The sequence below is a fragment of the Nomascus leucogenys genome, chromosome 15, assembly GCF_006542625.1.
Source record: "Nomascus leucogenys isolate Asia chromosome 15, Asia_NLE_v1, whole genome shotgun sequence".
NCBI lineage: Eukaryota > Metazoa > Chordata > Mammalia > Primates > Hylobatidae > Nomascus > Nomascus leucogenys.
In genome coordinates, this window is record NC_044395.1 from 45,926,610 (window position 1) to 45,950,478 (window position 23,869).

At 39.9% G+C, this 23,869-nt stretch overlaps 1 pseudogene; it reads right to left on the reverse strand.

The window, feature by feature from the left end:
- Nucleotides 1-23,613, reverse strand: part of LOC100607680 — a 137,880-nt pseudogene extending 114,267 nt beyond the window's left edge.
- Nucleotides 23,614-23,869: the final 256 nt, after the last annotated feature.

The following is a 23,869-nucleotide window of genomic DNA, read 5'->3' on the forward strand; positions in this document are numbered from 1 at the left end:
CAATTTATGATTTCCATATTCACGTGGGCCCTAACTGTCTCTCCTTGCAGTATTGGCTTACTTGTGTCCCTGGTCAACAGCATTAGCCTCTCCCCTCCATAGCCTCCTTTCAATGAACTCATAAAGACACTCAAGTCTTTCACCTCTTAGAGGAAGAAAAGCCTCCTTCAGCCCTTAGTCTTGCTTTCATTACCATCTTGACTCCCTCCCATCCTCTATCTTCATGTTTCACGAAACAGTAATCTGCAGTCACCGAGAGTCCCTTCTCCCCTCCATTCACTCCTGCACTCTGGATTATCATACAACCTCCCCTGTTAGGCCTTACCTTGCAGGACACCACGTTATTCTGGTGTTGAAAGGTCTAGAGTCCTCTAACTTGAGACAGGTGGTTAAGAGTATAAACAGGGGGCCAGTGCCTTAGAGGTTTAAGGAACACTGGATTTTGTTTTGAGCAGGGCATAGAAAGGATCGCTCTAGCCACAATACAAAGAAGTGGGGATATTGCAATAGTCCAGGCAAGAAATGATAGTGGCCTAGACTAGGGTAATAGAAGTAGAGACAGTGGAAGTGATCAAGTTCTGTATGTATCTTGAAGGTAGAACAAAAAGGATTTACCAATAGATTAGGTGTAGGGTGTGGAAAAAGAGAGGAGTTGTTAACAACCCCAAGTATTTTGGCCTGAACAATGAGAAGAATGGAGTTTTAGTTGCTGGGATGTAGAATGGTGGGAGAGAACTTAAATGAGAACTCTGGAGGTAGGAGGCAGGCACAGGAGTCCAGAATTCTATTTTGGACATGGACATTCAAGATACCACTCAGACAAGCAAGTAGAAATGTGGACTAGCAGGTGGATATGGAGTCTGAAGTTCAAGCAAAAAGTCAAGGCTGGATATAAAAATTTGATATACATCAGTAGATGGATGGTATTTAAGGCCACAGTGCTGGAATGAATGATGATAGTGCAGAAAAGAAGTCCAAGACTGAACTTTAAAATATCCCAATGTTACGTGATGAGGGAGATGGGGTAGAATTAGCAAACAAGACTAAAAAGGGGCAGCTGGTAAGATGGGAAGAACACCAGGAGAGTTTAGTATCATGGAAACTACATAAAGAAAGCATTTGAAGGAAGACATGACTAACTGTGTTAAATGCTACTAATAAGTCAATGAAGACTAGGCTTGAGACTTGACCCCCTGATTTGGCAACACGGGGGTGGCTGGTGACCTTGAAGAGAACGGTTTCAGCAGAATCATGGGGACAGAAATAGCTTGTGAACCATATGGCTCTTTGAACAGCTCTAGGTAAGGTATTGCAAATCAAAACTTGAGTTTCTAGTATTTGTAATTTCCTTAAAATAACCCAAGCTCAGAAAAATGCAAGAAATAAATAAAAGATCATCTAAATGTCATCTCTTAAAGTCTTCTCTGACCACGAAAGGCAGAACATTCTGCTCCTGCATAGATATTCTATTCAAGTCTGGAAGGTTACCCTGTCTTTAACTATTTAGGAACTTACACTTTCCCCTTCCCCACTGCCAGCTGTATCACCAGGGCCAGGCCAAGTGCCTAGAACAGAGAACAAAATGTTTTTTAAAAAATAATACACGTGCTCCTTGAAAGGGCAGCAGTGGTACAGACAAACAATCTCACAAGATTCATTCTTGATTCATTCATTCTATACCCATAATTCCTATACAGCCATCACTGTACTCAGCATATTATACTATAGTTTCCTGTTTATATACTTGCATTTTATACTAGGCTTTGTACTTTCTGACGGTAAGGACTATAGGGGCTGTCACATAGTAGGTGTTCAATGAGCATCTATCGAATGAATAGAACATAAGCTGTGGATTATTTTCAAACAATCAGATATTGTCAGCTGATCTTTCCCTGTTCATGTTACCTGGCTTAGACCCCCTTAAATCTAATAATCAAACATTTGGAATGGAGAGCAGCACCAGGGAGTAATAGGGTCATAAAGGATAGGACAGGAGATCTGGCATCGGAAGCCTGGCATTCACCTTCCAGCTTTGCCTCTATGGGCTATGTGATGCTGGAGCAGTCACTTTACTTCTCCAGAGGCTTGCTGAGTCTAAAGTAAGAATAATAATACCTGCTTCACGAGACAGTGGTTAGGACGAAGAGAGAGAATATCTGTGCCTGGGCCTGCCTGTTAGCATTTATTATTTTGTTTTCTCAAGAGGAAGGACTTGGTATTGGCTTTTAGAGGGAACTGAGTCAGAGCTCCAATAAAAAGGGACCAAGTACAGGAGTTCGAGACCAGCCTGGCCAACATGGTGAAACCCTGTCTCTGCTAAAAATACAAAAATTAGCCAGGTGTGGTGGCACTCACCTGTAGTCCCAGCTACTCACGAGGCTGAGGCAGGAGGATCACTTGAACCTGGGAGGTGGAGGTTGCAGTAAGCTGAGATTGCACCACTGCACTCCAGCCTGGGTGACAGAGCAAGACTCCATCTAAAAAAAAAGGGACCAAGTATGACTCCCTTACTAACCAACCCAAGAGCTTATATGTTCTTTTCCACAAATAGATTTACAGATTTATCTCCACTTTTATGACATTATTCACCATAATAATATTGGCTCCATGAACATACATAAATTATCTGATCTTCATTCCTGGGTTAAATGTCACTTTTAACACTGTTCCTCTTAGTTCCATGGAAGCAGGGCCACATGTTACATGTTGAATATTTCTTATTCAACATTTAACACAGGGCCTGATAGGTATGAGTCAATAGTTCTTCAACTTAAACATACCATCTATTTTTAAGATGCATTTTTTGGGCAACCCACTGTAGCAAACAGCCAACCCTATGTATATAAATTACGGTTATAGGAATTCAAAGGAGTATACTATGGAGCTGTCGATGCCAGAGAAAAAATCATGTAGAATTTGAGTCTTAAAGTGAACCTTGAACCATGCACTGAATTTGGGCAGAGTAAAAGACACTGAAACATGTTGAAGGACCAGGACTAGACCCAGCTAGATACAGAGGCATTTCCTACAGTAGTGGTACATGAACTTTGAAGAGTTAATGTGGAAATCAATCCATAGAGAGCCTTAAATAGCAAAATCAGACACTTAAACCACATCTCACGGGGTATAAGTCTCATTTCTTCTAGTATTTCTAAAGGGGGCTGAAGAGGTGGATTGAAATTCAAGAGCCCTCCACAAGGCTAACCTTCCTTTCCTAGTCACCACCACAGCTGCAAGAGAAAGAGAAGGGGCTGGAAAAAACAAGGGCAAAAGAGGTATGCCTGAAACTGCCTTTGCAAAAATTATGACAGTAAAAGAAATGTGACCTAACTGACTCCATCCTGCTTCTAACCTCCAAGCTGCTCTTGTTCATTCCTGGACACAGGCCGAACGAACTTTGGGAGGAGTTGATAGTTTAAACTTGAAACAATGATGATAACAGCCCCTCCCCAAGACAAACCCCTGCTCCTTGCTTGGGGACCAGATCACCTTTGTAAAAATAATAAATTAGCCACAAGATTGGAAATTATGGCTTAGGAATCATGCAGCCTGAGACCACAGATTTCTAACCTCCCCAATTGTTCCCAGAGATAACATTACTATTACAAAACCTAAGACTGGTGTTCAAGATAATTTTCAGACCCTGCATTCTGATGGGTCAGCTGGCACCACCCAGACAGGTAAACTGGCTCATCTGCTCTGTGGCCCCCATCCAGGAATTGATTCAGTACAAGAGGGCAGCTTCAATTCCTTATGATTTCATCCCTGAACCAACCAATTGGCATTCTCCATTCCTTAGGCCCCTGCCTGCCAAATTATCTTTTAAAATCCTCAGTCTCAAAATTTTCAGGGAGACTGATTTGAGTAATAAAACTCTGGTCTCCCATGTAGCTGGCTCTGAGTGTATGAACTTTATTGCAATTCCTCTGTCTTGAGAAATCGGCTCTATCTGGGCAGTGGGTAAGAAGAACCCGTTGGATAGCTACATGCTTGCTTCCTTGAGGGGCAGCAACCACTGCACACCCGCCCCCCTGCCCCCCGCATACACACACACACACGCAATTGCTACAAACTCTTACCAGCATATTTTTGTCCAGCTATAATAGTAACAATAACTAAGAATATATGATGGGGCCTTTTAATTTTAAACATTGAAATCCACCAAGGCCAACAGAGTTGTATGGAAGCATGTGGGGCCCATAAAATCCAACAATGCTATAAAAATTGAGGAGAAATCAAAATATATCAAAGTCAGAATGCAGTTCATTCAACCAAGTTGCTGCTAAACTTATGAGCAAATTCTCCACCCAAAGAGTGTTATCCAGATACTTGTTAAATATTTCCAATTCTCTTGCTAAATAAAATAAAATCAGCCACACCTAATTATTTAAAACAATGCTTTTAGCAGGAAAGGAACTATTACTAAAACCTCTCCAAAACTCTTGGCTTGTGAGTTGCGAATTCACACATTCAAACTCAAAACAACAAAACACATACACTTTTTTTAAGTTCAGTGATGCCAATTGCTATGGTTATTCTAATTGACATAGAATGCAAAACTCCATTTTTGCACTATTAGAGTATTAGCTTGAAATTTCAATTCAGAATTCTATACCTTAGAAACTAACACCTTGAGAATTTGTTTGATATAATGTAACAGTCCATAGGGCACTTGTTTAAAATGTTTGCCCCTACTCACACACACCCCCACACACTTACACAAACTTGAGATTTGCCATTATAGCCTCTTTAGATGGCATGGCAACCTGCTTTTGCCATAGTGACTGTGAATTGGTACTCAGTCTCAATTCAAGGAAATTAGCAAATGTCTTAGCAAATGATAAAGTTAGGAACATAACTATTCCTAGATCCTAGATCAGTGCTCCTTGGCATCTCAACTCCCTGATTCCCATTCCACCGCTGTTGGAAAGGTGGAGCCAAATCCAGACCCTGCTTCATATCAAATTAAAAGCTAAAATCAGCACCACTTCCTCGTTGCTAAAAATTGGAAGGGCAATTTTATCACAGGCATAAGTTGATTAATCAATTAGTTATCAAGGCCGCTACAGAAACCATAAAGTTAATCCAAACTGAGAAGCTGGCTATAGTCATCTACATCAGGAGCTGTTGATGTGTTTGCAGCCTCTATTGCAGAACTCCAGCACAGCAGCCCCTTGTTTCTTTCTAGCCTACACCAAAAACCCAGATGCTTGACAACCACAAGACAAAGGCAGGTAGTATGCAGTGCTTGGTAAGAATGGGACAGCTTACTAGGACCACCATGAGCTAGATAAGCAAATATAAATGCCATTTCTATTGCCACAATAGGTAACAATTATAGCACTGTTCTGAGCACTTTAGAAACATTAAACTGTTTTCTTTTTTTTTTTTTTTTTTTGAGACAGGGCCTTGCTCTGTCACCCAGGCTGGAGTGCAGTGGCATGATCAAAGCTCACTGAGGCCTTGACTTCCTGGGCTCAAGCTATCCTCCCACCTCAGCCTCCTGAGTAGCTTGGGACTACAGGTGCACACTACCTCACCCTGCTAATTTCTGTATTTTTTGTAGAGACGAGATTTCACCATGTTGCCCAGACTGGTCTTGAACTCCTGGGCTCAAGTGATCTGCTCACCTCGGCCTCCCCAAAGTGCTGGGATTACAGGCATGAGCCACCATGTCCAGCCACATTAAGTTCTCTTAATCATTGGGAGTATTAAAGGCTGGAACGGGGAAGGAGAGGTGGTGGGGAGAGGTCGGTTAACAGATAAAAAATTACAGTAGGTAGATGAAATGAGTTCTGGTGTTCTGTAGTACTGTAGGATGAATATGTTTAACTATAATTTATTATATATTTTCAAAAAGCTAGAGGAGAGGATTTTGAATGTTCTCAACACAAAGAAATGATAAATATTTGAGGTGATAAATATGCCTGATTTGCTCATCACACATTGTATACACATATGGAAACATATGTGTATGTTTGCAGCCTCTATTGCAGAACTCCAGCACAGCAGCCCCTTGTTTCTTTCTAGCCTACACCAAAAACCCAGATGCACATTTATCTCATATATATGTACACTAAAAAAAGAAAAACCCAACAGAAAAATGGGCAATGGATTTGAAAAGTCACTTCACAAAAAAAGGAAATGGAAATAGCCAATGAACATACTAAAATATAGTTAACCTCATTAATAAATGAGATATGTAAATTTTTTAATGCTCTTAATCCTCAGAGAGAAAAATCTCTGAGTATATTCTATAGTCATCCCTATTTTATACATGAGGAGTCTGATTTTTTTTTTTTTTTTTGAGACAGGGTCTCACTCTGTAGCCCAGGCTGGAGTGCAGTGACACAATCATGGCTCACTGCAGCATCGACCTCCTGGGCTCAAGCGACCCTCCCACCTCAGCCTCCTGAGTAGCTGGGACTACAGGCGCATGCCACTACACCTGGCTAATTTTTGTATTTTTTGTAGAGACGGGGTTTCACCATGTTGACCAGGCTGGTCTCCTGGCTCAAGCAATCTGCCCACCTCAGCCTCCCAAAGTGATAGGATTACAGGCACGAGCCACTGTGTCCAGCCTAGATGGGGATTCTGAGAGACAGAATTTTAGTAATTTGCCCAAGGTCACTCAACTAGTACAAGTGGTGAATCCAGGAATGCAAACCCAACACCTAAACCTTTAAGCAATAGGCCTCATATTCTTTGTGCTTTTTTGAGAAAAGTAATAGATGTCTCCTTGTTTAAGTCATCAGGGTTGAATTGTTACTTTTGCTTTTGGCAAATATAATAGCAAAAACATCCACCATGACCCAGAAGGGAGGAAATAGACCAGATAATTGGATCTAGACTCAATCCCTTAAAAGCTGGGGAAGTATTAAAAGAGAGTGCTGTATAAATCCCTCTACAGTCACCAGCAGTTACTGGAAATTTGGGAATTGGAGAGAGACAGTTAATATTTAACATTTCAATAAACATTAACAAAACTTATTTTTCTATTTTTTTAGGTTAATAGAAAATTTGATACAGAATTATCTAAAACTATCATTATTAGATATTTCTGCCTGATCAGGTTCTGGACTAATTTGCTTCTATTCTGTGAATAGTGTGAGGTTTTTTCCTCCCTCATCTAATATTTATTTTAAAAATTCATTTATTCTTTTCTTTTTTTCTGTACTTTTATGGAGAAGAAAATGTCATTCAGCAGATACTGTGAACCTCCCAGAGAAAATAACAAAATTGCCTCAGGTATAGTGGGATCTAAGAGTGTAAGACTATAAAAGCGTGAAAGCCATCATTACTTATTAATTAAGCTAAATCACTCAAAAAGTAACCCCAAATGTGCAAATTAAAAAGGCACGTCAAAGAAAACCTCAAACATTTTTAAGCTAATTTCCTCTCTTTCTAAAACTAACTTGAAAAAGTGTTTTGCTCATGATTCTTAGCCATCAACTCAATATAACATAACATTGATTTTATGTATTTAATAATGTATTTAAATCAGCAGAGTGAAAAACAAAATTTAAACCAATAAGATCTAGAGATCTGCAGAATCTTTCTCATAAGGGTCTGATATTTTTGCTCTAAATAATTCAACTTCAGGCACCAATCAATAAAGAGAATTCTAAAGATTTTACCCAAAGTAAGTTGAAACCACTGGCTCATGGTAGCTGATTCATGCAGCCATTCCCAAATTCCTTCTCCCTTGCAAGTCTCCATTTAAAAACTCCAGAAAAAGCTACCCACTGCACTTGTTTCCTCGGCCTCTTTTTAGGAGTCTGTTTTGGAATTCTATGAAGGATTTTTGCTGTCTTGAGCCAAGGGACAGATGCAGGTCACATTCCCCTCATTCACCTCTTCTTGCCTTGAAATGTATATATGATCACAGCTGCAGCAGCCATCTTGGGATAATGGGCAAGACTGCAGAAATGCTGGCTGAGACAATGTTGAGCCTGTAAACATGTGCCAGCAGCCACCTACCTCTGAAGCAAGAGAATAGGGTCTGGAGGCAGGGAACCTAAGGCCAATTCACGCTGACTTCTTAGAACTAAATCAAAAGGAAAACCACAATTTTCCACACCTAAGTAACAAAAAGACCCAAGGGAGGCTACTCCCTTTGCAATCTCCCCATGACCCCCACTTTTTCTGCATGGCAGATGGAAAATTGAAAGTAACTGATTGGCTGCAGAAAGCAAAAAGCATCTCTGATTGATTGCAGAAAGTTTGCATAGGAGTGTAACTATGCAACTTCACTTTAGCCTCTGATTGGTTGCTTTCCACAATCAATCAGATGCTTGCATAGGGTGTAATCTTTATAAATTAACTTCAGCCTCTGATTGGCTGCTTTCTGCCACCAGTCAAACTGATTGCTGGGCCACTACTTCTTTTACATAGGGTCTACATCAAGAACCCATTGGGAGGCCTCTAGAGGGTATTTAAACCCCAGAAAATTCTGTAAAGGGGCTCTTGAGCTCCTATGCTCCCCCCACTCCCAGACTGTGGAGTGTACTTTCATTTTTAATAAATCTCTGCTTTTGTTGCTTAATTCTTTCCTTGCTTTGTTTGTGCATTTTGTCCAATTCTTTGTTCACGATGCCAAGAACCTGAACACCCTCTGCTGGTAATACCTCCAGGCTAATCCTACTTGGTGAAAAAAATAAATCCCTGCTTGTTTAAGCCTCTATTAGTCAGGTATTCCATTACTTTCAGGAGAAAGCATTACAAACTAACGCATGCAGTCTCTAAAAGCTATCTTTTAATTTTTTTAGCAGAATAAGATTATTAACTGATCTAAAGAGTAATTTTCTTTATATATTAGGAAAAACAAAAAAAGACAAATAATCTTGACAAATAAAAATAAAGTGGGAGGAAGAACTGAACCTGATATTAAGGTTTACTATGCAGATATGGTAATAAAAACTGTGTGGCAATGGCAGACAGATAGATACAACGACCAATGGAACAGAACCAACAACTCAAAAGACAACCCACATGAATATGCTCAAATGGTTTTGTAAAAGATTCAAAAGCAATTCAATGGAAGGATATCCTTTGCAACAGATGCTGCTTGAGCAACTGGGCATCTAGAGGCCAAAAAAGTTCATCATGACCTAAATCTCACATCTTAAATAAAAATTAACTTAAAATGGATCACAGAATTGTTGTTTTTCTTTTTCTTTGAGACGGGGTCAAACACTGCAGCCCAGGATGGAGTACAGTAGTGTGACCACAACTTACTGCAGCCTCCATCTCTCAGGCTCAAGCCATCCTCCCACTTCAGCCTCCCAAGTAGTTGGGACCACAGCTGCACCCCACCACACCGGGCTTTTTTGTATTATTATTTTTGTAGAGTCAAAGTCCCCTTATGTTGCCCAGGCTGGTCCTGAACTCCTGGCCTCAAGCAATCCTCCCACCTCAGCCTCCCAAGTGCTGGGATTATAGGCGTGAGCCACCATGCCTGGCAGATCACATTAATAATAAAATGTAAAACTATAAATCCTTTAGAAAGAAACAACAACAACATAGGAGGCCAGGCACAGTGGCTCACACCTGTAATCTTAGCACTGTGGGAGGCTGAGGCAGGTGGATCTTTTGAGTTCAAGAGTTTGAGACAAGCCTGGGCAACATGGTAAAACCCTGTCTCTACAAAAAAATAAAAAAAAGAGCCTAGTATGGTAGTGCACACCTGTTGTCCCAGCTATTGTGGGGCTGAGGCAGGAGGATTGCTTGAACCTGGGAGGTTGAGTCTGCAGTGAGCCAAGATTGTGCCACTGCACTCCAGCCTGGGCAACAAAGTAAAACCCCATCACAAAATAAACCATCACAGGAGGCAATCTTCATGATGTAGGGCTAGGCAGTGAGTCCTTAGACTTGACACCAAAAGCGCAACTCATAAAAGAAAAAAACGATAAATTAGACCTTATCAAAATGAGAAACTTTGGCTCTACAAAAGATACTGTTAACAGGATGAAAAGATAAGCCACAAACTGGGAGGAAATATGTGCAAACCACATCTCAAAGGACTAGTATTCAGAATGCATAAAGAATTCTCAAAACTTAAGAGTAAAAAAAACAAGGCTGGGCATGATGGCTCACGCCTGTAATCCCAACTGCTTGGGAGGCTGAGGCATGAGAGTCACCTGAACCTGGGAGGCAGAGGTTGCAGTGAGCCAAGATCATGCCACTGTACTCTAGCTTGGGCAACACAGTGAGACTCTATATCCAAATAAAAAAATAAATAAATAAATTTTAGTAAAAAACAATCCAATTAGAAATGAGCCAAAGACATAAACAGACATTTCGCTTAGCTGGATATACAGATGACAAATAAGCACATGAAAAGATATTCAATTAATTAACCATCAGAGAAATGTCAATGAAACCCACCATGAGATATCACTGTACACCTATCAGACAGCTAAAATAAAAATAGTGACAACACTAAATGCTGACCAGGATGCAAAGAAACTAGATCACTCATATATTGCTGGGAATGTAAAATGGTAATTTGCTCTCAAAAATAGTTTGATAGTCTTTCTATAAAATTAAACATGTAAGTATCAAATAACACGCAATTGCACTCTTGGGCTCTTATCCTAGAGAAATGAAAATGTATGCTCACACAAAAACCTGTACGTACATGTTCACAGCAGCTTTATTCATAATAGCTAAAAACTAGAAATAGCCCCAAAGTCCTTCCAAATGCAAATGTAAAGAAATTGTGATACATACATGATCTACTACTTAGTAGTAAAAATGAATGTACAGTTGATATACGCAACCACCTGGATAAATCCCCAGGGACTTATACCAAGTGGAAAAAACAAATTCCAAAAGGTACATACTTTATGACTCCATTTATATAACATTCTGAAATAGCAAAATTTTAGAAATGGAAAACAGATTCATTGTTGCCAGGGGTTAGGAATGGTAGGCTTGGAGGAATTGGTGGAAGGGAGCAAGGTGTGGTTATAAAAGGACAACATGAGGACTCCCTGTGGTGATAAGACTGTTTTATACGTTTACTGTGGTGGAAATGTATACATTTCACCACATATGTAGGTTAGACTAAATACACACACACAAACATACAAATGAATACAAGTGAAGCTGGGGAAATCTGAATAAGATCAGTGGAGTATATCAATGTCAAGATACTGACTGTGATATTATACTATAGCTTTGAAAAATGAGCTGGACACAGTAGCTCACATCTGTAATCTCAACAATTCAGGGGGTCCGAGGCAGACAAATCGCTTGAGTCCAAGAGTTTGAGACCAGCCTAGGCAACATAGCAAGACCCTCCAACTCTAGAAAAAATAATTTTTAAAAATTAGCCAGGTGTTGTGGTGTGCACCTGCGGTCTCGGCTACTCAAGGGGCTGAGGTGGGAGGATCAATTAATCCAGGGAGGTCAAGGGTGTAGTGAACTATGATCATGCCACTGCACTCCAGCCTGGGTGACAGAGCAAGACCCTATCTTAAAAACAGAAAGAAAAGAAAAGAAAAATGTTACCATTGGGGCAAATAAGGTGAGGGGTAAATAGGACTTCTCTGTATTCTTTCTTAAGTGAATCTACATGTTAATTTACAATTATCTCAATAAAAACTGCAATTTAAAAAAAAGGAAAGAGAAGGTCCACTTTCCTTGGTCACTAGGAGAGGCTCTACTCATGTGCCTTTTATAAAGTTTAGGTCTGAACACAGCTGAGCAACAAATGACTAAACTCTAACCGAAATGATATGGAAATAGTCCTGTAAGTGATTGAACAAACATCTGTGCTTGAATTTAACAGAACAGTATGTTTCAATTACCAAATTCATGTGAAGAAGAAAAGGTAGTCTAAATTACAGTTAAACCATGCAATTGACTTAAACATCCTCCCACCCCCAACCCCGAAAAAAATCTAGCGGTTTTGACCATTCCCTCCTTTGGGATGTCAAACATACCATTAGGAAAGCAAAGAATTTGTTTAACCTTCAGCTGGTCAAGCTGGTCACTTTGCCACGGTGGAGTTGCCAAGTAGAATTTGAGCACCCAGGGGCCTGGGTAATGGGGAAATAAAAATGCCCACCCCTCAATATCCTTTGCTTTAGGGAATCCCCCCTCTGCAAGAAGTTGGCTCTGCCCTGTCTGCAACTGTAGAAACAGAACAAACTCCCCCAGGAAATGGCCTAAGAAATCCGTTTACATATGTACCATTAGCATAGCTGGAATCCTACTGAGGGGAGAATGGTCTCCTTCGGAGTCCTGACTGATGAGTATGCATAGACAAACCTGCTGCTTCCAGGAAAACCCAAACTGGAGGCCAATAAGAGAGAGAAAAAGATCCTTCAGCATGGCGCAAGAGGCCACAGAGAGGCTTTGAGTCACAATTTAGATAGGGACATCTTCATATTGCCCTGGCTGCTGTGTAGAAACCGTGTATCCTGAGAGGCTTATCTCCTAATTAAGCCACAAAAGCGAATGACTTTCTTCATCCTTTATATTCACTATTGCTAAAATAAGAACTATTTTCTTCCACAGCAGCAGCAGAAGACATAATCAGGAAACTAATTCCAGAGAAGATTCCCCCAATCTGTGTTTATTTCCATCTATGTTTTAACCATGGTGGCTGCAGGTAGAGGCAGCAATGGACAATCACCTAGTAAGGACCCGGTTTGTGTAAGGAAGGCACTGAGAACATGAAGGGCAACCCAAAGAGCCACCAATCACAGTTTCTTAGTCAGCTGAGGACTGCCACGATCACACATAAACAATACAAAACACAACACAGGAAATAAGGCAGTAAATGGGCAATATGAGCATGCAAGGTTATTTAGACAGATGGTTCTTGCTGAGAAGATCGGGGAAGGCTTTAATGAGGAGGGTGCATTACAGCCAAGTTTTGAGGGAAGGTCAGGATCTAGATGGGAAGAGGAAGAGGCATGAGGATGCTGCTATCAGGCAAGGAGGCAAACAAACAAATAATTGAGTGGAAAAGTCCAAAATATACCCAAAGGACAAAGAGTGAACATGCTGAATTAACTGGAGCATTAGGCTTATTTTCCATTATGGAAAAGAAGATAGTTTAGAAAGAACAGTATTTTTGATATCCTTCGCAATATTGATACACTTATGTGTTACTTGTGTAATTTAAAAACACAAAGAAATTGTAATGAAAGGGATACTACTAAGTCTGACAATACTAGACACAGGTATTGTCTGTGGCTGGTGTGACAAAGTTTGTTGGCCATTATTAACAGCCACTATTGAACCCTCTTTTCCCTTTCCCACATCCAAAAGTAGATGGTGAAAAAAAAACAAGATAATTTCCCAGCATTCCTTGTAGCAAAGGATGGCCATGTGCACTAATTTTAGCAAATAAGCTGGAAGGAGGGAATCTACTGGGGGGCTCCTGGAAAACGTTTTGTTTTCTCATGTAAGAGCTGTTTCCCCTCCCGATCCTTCCTGTCTTGAACATGGTTACATGTAGTTGTGATGACTGGAACTGAGGCAACTATTTTGCAACTATGAGGTCACAAGCCTAAGAAAGAAAAGCCAATATTCTGAAGGTGGCAGAATGCAGAGATAAAAAGAGCCTGGGTTCTTTATGACATTCATCAGTCACTGCCTAAATCTGAAACTGCTACACCTCTAAAGTTCTTATGATATGAGAAAATTAATTTGGCTTAAACCACTGATAGTCAGGTATTCTGTGACTTACAGTCAAATGTACCCTAGGTGACAGAGCTATGAAGTTCAGTACAGAAAGCATGGTGACCAAAATTAGGTGTTTGAATCCTACATAGGCAAAGAGACTCTAATTCCTGAGATTCAAATGAACATTTAGGAATAGCAATGGAATATGTTATTTCCAAAGTATGGATGGCAGCCTCAATTAGTGGCCCAATCTGAAATAATGTAATTCCAAGGATATTTTAACGGTTACTGGAAACAAAGTGACAGAATTCTTTATATCAAAACTATCCTGTGATCTAGCATAGTAGGCAGCAATTGTTTTGTCTGCCCAGCAATCCCATACCACCAAAACTGGATTTGCCTTTTTGTTTTGTTTTGTTTTTTGTTTTTTGAAATGAAGTTGCACTTTTGTTGCCCAGGCTGGAGTGCAATGGCACAATCTCGGCTCACCAGAACCTCTGCCTCCCAGATTCAAGCAATTCTCCTGCCTCAGCCTCCCGAGTAGCTGGGATTACAGGCATGAACCACCACGCCCGGCTAATTTTGTATTTTTAGTAGAGACAGAGTTTCTCCATGTTAGTCAGGCTGGTCTCAAACTCCTGACCTCAGGTGATCCGCCTGCCTTGGCCTCCCAAAGTGCTGGGATTACAGGCATGAGCCACCGCACCTGGCCTATTTGTCTTTTTATTATTGAGTTTTGGGAGTTCTTTACATATTCTGAATCTAGTCCCTTATCAGATAATATGCTTTATAAATATTTCCTCCAACACCATCGGCTGCCTTTTCACTTTTTTGGTAGTGTCTTTTGAAGCACAGTTTGGCTATTTATTGCAACATTATTGGATAATAACAAAAGACTGGAAATAATGTAACTGTACACCAAAAGGGAATGGGTTGAATAAACTATTGTAAGTCTACACAATGGATTACTATGTAACTGTAAAAAGAAATGAGGAAGAGCCCTATATACCACTACCAAGTGATCTCCAAGATATACTGTTAAAATGAAAAAAGGAAGGTTCAAAAAACTGTGTAGATTATGCTACCATGTATTGAATAAAAGGGGAACATGTGAATATATTTAACAATTTGCTGTTTTAAAAATTAAAAAAAAGAAAGAAGAGAGGGAGGAAGAGAAAGAGGATAACCCCAAACTAAATAATGGTTTTATTTTTTAAGTTATTATGGAGAGAGGGAGAGAATAAGATTGAAGAGACAGATAAAAGCTAGAGCTCTCTGAAAGTAACTTACTTTGCAAATTTGACTTTGAGAACATGCTTTTTTTTTAAGTTCAGAATCAAAAGCACAATGAAACAAATGAACCCAACTGGATACTGGGTTGGTGACTTAACCATACCAACAGCAATGATTTAAATGAAACTAAAACCCAGTAATTTGACTATACATTCCTGGTGGGATATACCCTCACAACAGAAATAGCTATAAAGAAATCTTATACTATTTCCAAAACTCAAATTGTTAATAATGTTATTATTAATTAAAAATTATTATATGGTTTATTTTTATTTATGTTAGGATAAGTAATTCAGCTAATGTACTTATGAAGCAAGATTACATGTAAATATATAAAATCAAAGAAGTAAAAACCCTATAATCCTTAATTTGCATTGGAAACAATAGTTTTTGAACTCATGTTATATTTTATCTTTAAATATATGTACATAATGTTTAGCCTTGCTCTAAGAGAATGAAAATTCAAGCCATTGACTGGAACAAAATATTTACAGACCATACATTCAATAATAGGCTTGCATCCAAATTATATCCAGAATATATTAACAATGACTTTCAAAACTCATCGGGCAGATTGCCTGAGGTCAGGAGTTCAAGTAAGGAAACACCCCAATTAAATATTGAGTAGAAGACACGAACAGATATTTCACCAAAGGGGATATACGGATGGCAAATAAGCACATAAAAAGATGTTCAACATCATAGCCATTAGGGAAACAAAAATTCAAATCAAGAGGAGATACCAGGCTGGGTGCAGTGGCTCATGCCTGTAATTCCAGCACTTTGGGAGGCCGAGATGGGTGGATCACCTGAGGTCAGGAGTTCAAGACCAGCCTGGCCAACATGGTGAAACCCCATGTCTACCAAAAATACAAATATTAGCTGGGCATGGTGGCACACACCTGTAATCTCAGCTACTCAGGAGGCTGAGGCAGAAGAATAGCTTGAACTGGGAGGCAGAGGGTTGCAGTGAGCCGAGATCGCACCACTGCACTCCAGCCTGGACAACAGAGTGAGACTCAGTCTCAAAAAAAAAAAAAGAAAAAGAGAGAAAAGAGGAGATACCACTATACACCTATTAAAATGGCCAAAATCCAAAACACTGGCAATACCAATTGCTTATAAGGATTTGGAATAACAGAAATTCTCAATCATTGCTGGTGGGAATGCAAAATGGTAACTTCTTATAAAGATAAACACACACCTACCATATGGCCAGTTCAAAATTTACATAAAAGTAAGCATCCTGCCATTCACAGGAAAGCAATGACCATTTTGCTATAATTTTCAACTTCTTATACATGCAAGCAAAGCTTTCCTTGTTTAACAAGTATCGAAAAGGCCAGAAATCTTCATTCCAGTTGAAAATTAAATTGATGGGTGCTTATTTCAAGTTTGACCCAGAATTATTTATGTGGCAAAATATAAACACAGATTTCAGAGTGGAGAGGTAAATTTTATTATTTATTTTTAGCTTTTAAAAAATAAGACTCTTATGTACATACAGGTCTATAAAGAAATCAAGATGGAGGGGGGAGGGACAGCATTAGGAGATATACCTAATACTAAATGATGAGTTAATAGGTGCAGCACACCAACATGGCACATGGATACATATGTAACAAACCTGCACATTGTGCACATGTACCCTAAAACTTAAAGTATCATAATAAAAAAAAGAAATCAAGATTATAATTTTGTAACTGCCTATATTTAAGCCCAATCATGTCAGTCAGTAAAATAACTTAATTTTTAAGTCTTGTATAAAATTGTATCTTAGGTTATATTTTTACTCATAATGCTTTGTCATATAGTTTTAGTAGCCTTATTATGTAACATTGCCAATACATTTTGATGTTGAAAACAGCATTAATTACAATTAGTTTACAACCTTTAAATTAAATCATCTTAGCCTACTTTTTGAAAAAGTAAACTCCATCTTAGATATAAACAGAAATAACTTGAATTATTTAACATGTTTATAGTATGCTGACTGAAAAGTTTTTTGAATGCATGAAAAGTAAAGAAAGGTAAGCTAAGTTTAACTCTCTGTTTTGGGTTTTTTTCCCTCAAAAAAGCTGGTGAAAGGTCCTTTTCAGTTTTTAATAGGGGAGAAAACTATTCTTGTTCATACCATATACCATGTATCATTCCTCAATAGCACCCTCTATAATACAAACTACAGAGAAAGTTTAGGCCTACTTGGATAAGGTAAAAAGGAAAAATAAATCAAGTAGAAAATTTTACCATAAAACAACCTGAAGTTTCCTCTACTGCATTCCCACTTGCTTTAGGGTTGATAATCCTTTGTGAGAAAGGGAAAGAGTAGGTAAATAACTTGGCTGAAATCAAGAGATCCACAGAAAACTACCATTTTTTATTTTAAAAAGACAATTATTATTGGATTATTATAGCTACAATATTCTCATTCCAGTTGAAAATGAAATTGATATGTGCTTATTTTGAGTTGAACCCAGAATTCTTTATGGGAATTTATTTATTTCACATAAATTCGGAACTGGCCATATGGCAGGTGTGTGTTTAACTTTATAAGAAATTACTATTTCACATTCCCACCAGCAATGAGTGAGAATTCCTGTTATTTCAAATCCATGTGAGCAATTGGTATTGTGTTTTGGATTTTAGCCATTTTAATAGGTATACAGTGGTATCTCATCTTGATTTTAATTCTTATTTCCCTAATAGCTATAATGTTGAACATCTTTTTATGTAATTACATGTTTATTATCACAGATTGTGCTAATGTAGCATGGGCTATAGATATAGATTTTATTCAGGAGTTCTCTAAGACCTCAAAATCATTTCAAAGACTCCTCCAGGGTAAAAAGATTGAGATTTGAGGTGATGAAAATGTTCTGAAACTAGTTAGAGGTGTTAGTTGTTGCACAACAGTGTGAATGTACTAAGTACCATTGAATTGTATACTTTTAAATAGTTAGTGGTTAATTTCATGTTACATGAAATTTACCTCAAAAAATTTAAAAAAATATATTGAGAAAGGCTGACAAGGCTCTTTGAAGGGTGACAGATGAGATCTTACCTTGAAAGAAGCTGAAGATCTAAATTTAAATAAGAATTGCCCAGTCTGGAGAATATAGTGAGACCGCATCTCTACAAATAATAATTTCAAAAATTATCTGGGTATGGTGGTGCATACCTGTAGTCCTAGCTACTGTGGCAACAGAGGTGGGAGGATGTCTTGAGTCTGGGAGGTTGAGGCTGTGTGCAGTGAACTGTGAGCTGTGATCCTGCCGCTGCACCCCAGCCTGGGAGAAAGAGCAAAACCCTATCGCAAAAAAAAAAAAAAAAAAAAAAAAAAAGTTGGAGGTGGCTCGAATGAGAGTGTTTTTCAAACACTGATTGCACAACCACAGTAACAGGCATATTTTAGTGTAGTGCAGGCCAGTTCACATACATACACAAGCACACAGAGGAAGGACAAAAAAGTCCGTGAAACACTTAACTCTTCTCAAGCATAATATACTCTAATTCTTTATTCTACTCCACTCTCTTCTTTTTCCTTCTTTTTTCCTTTTCAAAAAAAGAAAAAAAAAGCTGGTCATGATTCATTAAATTCTTTTTTTTTAATTGCTGAAAATTCAAATATGTTTTCTTTCTTCTTAAGGAGGACTTTGCTTCACTACAAATTAGATGATGGGCTATTTACAGCAAACCCTCCTAAGATGGTGGCAAGGTAGCTTCATTAAAAGCAGAAAGAGCAGCCGGGCACAGTGGCTCATGCCCGTAATCCCAGCACTTTGGGAGGCTGAGGCGGGTGGATCACATGAGGTCAGGAGTTTGAGACCAGCCTGATCAACATGGTAAAACCCCAACTCTACTAAAAATACAAAAATTAGCCAGGTGTGGTGGCACACACCCGTAATCCCAGTTACTCAGGAGGCTGAGGCAGGAGAATCAATTTAACCTGCAAGGCAGAGGTTGCAGTGAGCTGAGATGGCACCACTGCGCTCCAGCCTGGGTGACAGAGTGGGACTCCATCTCCAGAAAAAAAAAAAAAAAGCAGAGTGAGCTCCTCATCATTCATTAGAGACACCCAGGATCAGGATGGGCCACACAACCATCTGTCCAAAATACTGCAGAAAGGATTTTTGGCTTTGGCTGGAAATGTCCCTTTTAATTTTAATATTTTCAATTTTGATAATTTGCCCAAGATTCTCTTGCTCAATACAAGTTCAGCACGGAAATTGTCAAAAAAAAAGATACAGTGTATCTAGAATTTAGTTGTGATATTTCCCTAAGGTTTTCAACTCATATCAAAATAATTTTAATGTCATCGGAGGTACAAATGTTCATATTTTAGAAGGCACAATACTTCTTGTATTTCAGAGAGAGAAATATAGGTTGCATATCACCTAGCCGTGGACAGAAATCAATCTATTGCTTGTGACTGACCACTGGCAGCTAAGTAAGGGACACATAAGTTCCTTTTCAATTTCTATGGAAAAGCAATAAAAGTTAGCTGCGTTATAATTTTAAATCCAAACAGCCAAGTAATTATGCTATCTACAGGAGGCAAAGGTTTTTCACTTGGTAATTTAATTCAGCAAGCTGCAGGGCGGAGGGGGGGGGGGTTGGATTAAAAGGCCAGATTTGGCTTTACTGACTTTCTGACCATTCTGTGCCAGAGAACATCCAATCTTTTAACTAACTACAAGTTTTTAAAATATTAATTTGTGGGCAACATATAGTACATTTAGTACCAAGGCTAGTGTAACAATTTTTTAAATGCAGTCACCTAATTTTGGCACATACTAGGATACTCAATAAATAAATACTGATTTGTTGAATGACAGTCCAAGGTACTGTCATTCTCTAGTACACACACGTGCACACACTCCCATTGTTCTCAGGCATAAAGTAAATAAATGTTTTAAATATTCATGAGCCTAGAAATAGACCCACATATAGATGGATGCTTGATTTTTGACAAAGTGGCTCTGCAGAGACATGGAGAAAGAGTGATCTTTTCCAAAAATTACTCATCAAAAACATCATTAAGAGAGGGAAAAGGACAATCACAGACAAGAATATATCCAAAATTTATACAGAACTTCTACAAATCACTAAGAAATAGGCAGACAACCCAGTAAACATTAGATGAGAGATAAGTAGGTACTACACAAAAAAGTAGTGACCAATAAATGGTCATACAAATAAAGCCAGGCACGGTGGCTCATGCCTGTAATCCCAGCACTTTGGGAGGCTGAGGTGGGCAGATCGCCTGAGGTCAGGAGTTCAAGACCAGCCTGGCCAACATGGTGAAACCCTGTCTCTACTAAAAATTAACAACAAAAAAAAATTAGCCAGGCATGATGGCGCATGTCTGTAATTCCAGCTACTCAGGAGGCTGAGGCAGGAGAATCGCTTGAAGCCGGGAGGTGGAGGTTGCAGTGAGCTGACATTGCACCACTGCACTCCAGCCTGGGCAACAAAGCGAGACTCCGTCTAAAAGAAAAATAGTGACCAATAAATTGTCATACAAATGACCAACAAATGTGTAAAACATGCTCGATTTCATTAAGAATCAGGACGTACAGATTATAACTACAAAGAGTTGCTATACCCACCAACCAAAATATCTAAAATTTAAAAGACTAACAATACCCAGTGTTAGGAAGAATGTGGAGCAACAGGAATATAAAATGCTGGTGGAAATTGAAGTAGTATAATCACTTTGACAGCATCTACTAAAGCTGAACATATGAATACTGTATGATCTAGCAATGCTACCAAAAGACATAAACAAAAACAGTCACAGTAAAACCATTCTTAACAACCCCAAACAAGCCAAATATTTATCAAGAGTAAAATGTATCTATAAATGATGTGAAAATAATACAATGCAATACTACAGAGTCATAAAAAGTACAAACTACCTCTATAGACAGCCACGTGGACAAATCTAACGAACATACTGTTGAGCTCAAAAAGCCAGTTACAAAAGAATAAGCACCAAGTATTTCCATTGATAAAAGGTTCAAAGGCAAGCTATAGTGATAGGAGCCAGAACAGTGGTTATATCTGGAGAGTAGAGAAGGGGTAATGAACAGAAAAGTTCATAGGTAGAGCTGTCACATAAAATACAAGATGCTCAGTTAAATTTGGTAAACGATAAATAATCCTTTCCCATAAACAGGTTCCATGCAATATTTGAGATGTGTATTTTTATTCGCTAAATCTGGGAACCCCAGTCAAGGATAGTATTTTTGGAGAACAGGTCATATTTTATTTATTTTTTTGAGACAGGGTCTGGCTCTGTTGCCCAGGCTGGAGTGCAGTGATGCAATCATGGCTCACTGCAGCCTCGACCTCCTAGGCTCAAGTGATTCTCCCACCTCAGCCTCCTGAGTAGTTGGGACTACAAGCATGTGCCACCACGCTTGGCTATTTTTTTCAATCTTTTGTAGAGATGAGGTCTTACTATATAGCCCAGGCTGGTCTCGAACTCCTGGGCTCAAGGGATCATCCCACTTTCACTTCCCAAAGTGCTGGGATTACAGGCATGAGCCACTGAGCCCAGCCCCCATATTTAATTTCTTGATATTCATTTTGTTATCATCTATTGTGCATCTTTCCGTATATGTGTTGTACTTCATGATCTTAAAAGTTTTTTAAAAAGCAAAAATACAGGCAGAACCTTGCAGATTTATAAATATTTCATCCATCCACTGTTTTTCCTTCCCATCCTTAATCACTGCACGTGAGAGCTGTGATACTTCTGCAGGAGGCAGGCACTGGTAATCGGTGTTGCTGGGCAAAAAGCTGTAGGCTTTACTTTCATTTTTTATTAAAATTACTTTTACACAGCATGCTTCTTTACTTCTGGAATCTGTTTTCACGTCCCGTCTCTCAGGGGCCTTTCTTGTTTGTGTGGCTGGCTTAAACTTACCAAAGGGCAATGTTATGCTGGAAGGCCAACCTCTGCCCATCAACCAAGAAATGCACAAATCAGTGTTCCAAGTTGGAATGACCAGATGTGTAGGGATCAGAATTCAATGGCTTGAAGCTACAAAGGAAAACCTGGTACTTTAGGGCCAACAACTTAGATGCAGACACTGGTTGGAAACCATAAAGCCAAATACTTCAATCTGCTGCCTGCTTTCTAAAGTTATCAAAGGTTTACACAATTTCCTTGAGTGGCTCCATCTAATTCCCTCCCATGTAATTGGGAATTAGCATCTCCTGCAGACACAGACGGCCGACCCAAGTGAAGAGTAGCAACCAGTATAAACAAAAGCCTGAATCATTTTCCTGCTGTCGTTTAAATGAGGTGCTATTTATTGGCAAAATTTCTTTCATGCTCAGGGTTTTTTGTGTTGTGTTGCTTTGTTCTGTACATTGATCTTATTTTGAAATGAACCCCTCCAGGACAGGCACAGTGGCTCAGCCTGTAATCCCAGCACTTTGGGAGGCCGAGGCAGGCAGATCACTTGAGGTCAGGGGTCCAAGGCCAGCCTGGCCAACATGGGGAAACCCCATCTTTACTAAAAGCACAAAAATTAGCTGGGTGTGGTGGTGATCGCCTGTAATCCCAGCTACTCGGGAGGCTGAGGCAGGAGAATCGCTTGAACCTGGGAGGTGAAGGTTGCATTGAGCTGAGATCGCACCACCACACTGCAGCCTGGGCGACAGAGCGAGACTCCGTCGAAAGAAAGAAAGGAAGAAAGAAAGAGAGAGAGAGAGAGAGAGAGAGAGGGAGGGAGGGAGGGAGGGAGAAATGAACCCCTCCCAATTATAAATAGAGGAAAAACAAAATCCCTCCAAGTTTGGGTGCCTGTCTCTATAAAGTTTGGGAGTAAACTTTACAAGCTGATAGAACTGTCTGCCACCTACCCCTCTTGATAAGTGCCAGATTTCTTCAATTTGATAATTGAAATGTTATCTTTTTTCACACAGGATACTGGGGATAATGATTAGGCTTCTGGGCTGTGGAGACAAGGTTGCTTGAAAGAAACCCAGCTTCACCACTGAGACTGTGTAGCTCTGTGCCTCAGTTTCCTCAATAGTAACTGGGAATAAAAACTACCTAATTCAAAGGGCTTCTGGGACACTGGATGCTGCATAAGGTGATTAAAGCACAGCACCTGGCACACATTAAACCCGCAATGGTTATCGTCACTATTATTCGTTATCTTTGAGGGTCTTGCCACCTATAATGACTCTCTATATATGTTTCTAAATTAGAAAAAACATTCAGATGCAGTTGGAGAGATGGGAGAAGCAGCCTATAAAGTTTGGTCCAAGTTGCCACCAACCCAGGGCAGCAACATGGGGCCTCCAGGAGAGTCGGCGAAGGTGGCCACGCCACGACCCTGCCTGGACCCCAGACTCCAGCCGGGAGCTGTGACCTCGGACGCCCTTCCTACTCACGTTGCGGTTGAAGCTTTTGCCCGGCAGCAGAGGCAGGGCCATGGCGCTCAGTGTCCGAAAATCGAGGGTCCCAGAAGAGAGGGCCCTGCAGGCAGCGGCCGCCTCCCGGCTGCGTTGTTTGGCCCCCACGTTGCCTGGAGACGGGAAGTGGCGTCACAGAGGGAGGAGGGTCGGGGGGGGGGTTGGCGAGAAGGATCCTGGGGGGCGGGGGACACCTCTGCGGCGCGTACCTCCTCCCCAGCCCCAGTTCCCCTCCACCCGCTTCATCCCCGCACACACTCAGCCAGGTCCTGGTCTCCTGAGGAGTCCTCTCTGCACACGCAGTGTGCACACACACAGATTGACTCTTCCCTGCCCCGCCGCTTTCTGGTTTAACCCCTTTATAGAACTCAAAGCCTTTTTTGTACTTTCTTCCTTTTCCAATTCTTGTCGCCAACAGTTTTTTGCTATGTGGTTCAAACACAAAGCAAAGTACAGAAAATAATATGACGCCCGTGTGCTCACTGAGATGTTACACAAGTCG